The sequence below is a fragment of the Propithecus coquereli genome, unplaced genomic scaffold (genome assembly GCF_000956105.1).
Source record: "Propithecus coquereli isolate 6110/MARCELLA unplaced genomic scaffold, Pcoq_1.0 Scaffold407, whole genome shotgun sequence".
NCBI lineage: Eukaryota > Metazoa > Chordata > Mammalia > Primates > Indriidae > Propithecus > Propithecus coquereli.
This window is the reverse complement of record NW_012149808.1, coordinates 40,598-42,629: the sequence shown is the minus strand read 5'-3', so window position 1 is coordinate 42,629 and position 2,032 is coordinate 40,598. Positions and strand designations below refer to the sequence as shown.

Sequence of the window (2,032 nt, the reverse complement as noted above, 5' to 3'; positions counted from 1 at the left end):
ATGGCCATCTGAACCATCTGAACCACGGTAAGGTCCAGGACCCTGTCCAAAGGAAGCCAGGCCCATCTAAGGTTGGAAGAGGAGACTGATCACCTCCTAAAGGAAAGATTGAAATTCCCAGAGGGGGAATGTAAAACCTCTGTCTGTTCCAGGAAGGCTAAAAAATTCCCCAGTGGGGGGAATGTAATACCCTCTGTGTGTGTGAGTGTGAGTGCTGCAGCTCCAGGGCCAAAAGCTACGGAGCGTAATTGGGTCTGTACCTGGGTTTCTGTGGCAATGTCACAAGGCGTAACAGTGACTCACTCTCCCCGAAAAGGGAGTGCCCTGGCCCAGGAATTATACGGGAGCACCTTTAGCCAAGACGTGCCCAAAATCCCCACGAGGGGAGCAGCCAGGTGGACAACTGAAAGTAACCCTCCCCCCTTTCGTGCGACTTCGACCAGTAGGAACACTATTGGGGGACCCAGTCCAAACCAACCGCAATCGGGTACCTGCTCAAAAATTTTAAGAAGGAATTTTCTGGCGACTGCAGAGTTAAAATGACTCCGAATCACCTCCAGACACTCTGCAAAGTAGAGTGGCCATCCTTTTGGAGTTAGGTGGCCTGATTGGGGCACTCCCAACACTTCTATTACCCAGGCAGTCTGAAAACAAGGCACCCCAGGACACCCAGATCAGTTCCCCTATATAGATTCCTGGCTAGGAATTGTCCCAAATCTGCCCCCTTGGGTCCAGTTCTGTGTAGAGAAGGGACACAGCAGAGTGCTGTATGCCCGGCGGGCGGAGGCCCCTTTGATCTCAGCCCCAAGCCCGTTCACCGAGAGCCACCGGAATATGAACTCGCCCCCTCACCGTCTCCGTCCTGCCTGAAACCTGACTCCATCCCTCCAACTACCGGTCCCTGGCTGCTGCCGGAGCCCCGCGCCTCGCTACTCGCGGCCGGTGCGAGCTCCCACCCCAGGGCCTGCGACAGGCTGAGGGGCGCCACCCGCCGGGACCCAGCAGGAGCGCACGGCTGCAGAGCCGGGCAGGGCTGGAGATGGCGCCTTTTATCCCCAAGGACCCCTGGAAGCGCGCGGCGGGCTCGCAGAGGCGGCGGGCAGCCCCGACATGGAAGAGTGAATGTTCAGAGCCAGCATGGGCTGCGGGTGCGGCACGGGGAGGGGGGACGCAGCTGGGCCGGCCCCGGCAGTGCTGCTGGCTCTGACAGCCGCGCTCCTGACTGCCGGGTCAGCCAGCGAGTACGACCATGTGAGCTTCCAGCCGGCTGGCACTGGAGCCGCCGCTTCTATGTCAGGCCACTGCAGTGTGTAGACATCCCAGCAGACTGGCGGCTGTACCACAACGTGGGCTACAAAAAGATGGTGCCGCCCAACCTGCAGGAGCACGAGACCATGGCGGAGGTGAAGCAGCAGGCCAGCAGCCGGGTGCCCCTGCCTAACAAAAATCGCCACATGGGCACACAGGTGCAAGTGTCTGCCCCCCACTGGCCTCGGTTTTGTTCTCTGATAAATGGTACATCAGGCGCAGGTGATGGCAGGTTGTGCCACTGTCGCGATGCTCTAGGCTTGCTCCTTGGCTGAGCTGGTGACTGCTGGAGTCCTGTCCTTGAGCGCTGTGGGGAGTGAGGAGGCGGCAGCTGAGCTGGGTGCAGTGAGAAGGCCTGGGCGGTGCCCATGGCTGGCCAGGACCCCATGCTGAGCACGAGTCACCCATTCTACAATGTGGCCAGACACGGCATCCTGCAGTTGGCAGGGCCCAAAGCAACAGGCGTCTGCAAACACTTGGAAGAGGAGCAGCCCCACGCAGGGCAGCTGCGCAGAGTAGGACATATTGCATTGCTTCAGTGTAGATCCGGCCCCTGCGCGTCTCTCTCTCTGCTCAGTCTTCACACCTGTCTGCCTCGACCTGCCCATCTACCCCTGCCGCTGGCTCTGCGAGGCCATGCGCGACTATTGCAGGGCTGCCATGCAGTTTCTTCCACTTCAACTGGCCTGAGATGCTCAAGTGCGACAAGTTCTCCAAGGGGGAC

At 59.7% G+C, this 2,032-nt stretch overlaps 1 pseudogene; it reads left to right on the top strand.

Moving 5' to 3' along the window:
* The first annotated feature begins 1,137 nt into the window (after positions 1-1,137).
* LOC105817323 lies at positions 1,138-2,032 on the top strand (annotated as a pseudogene).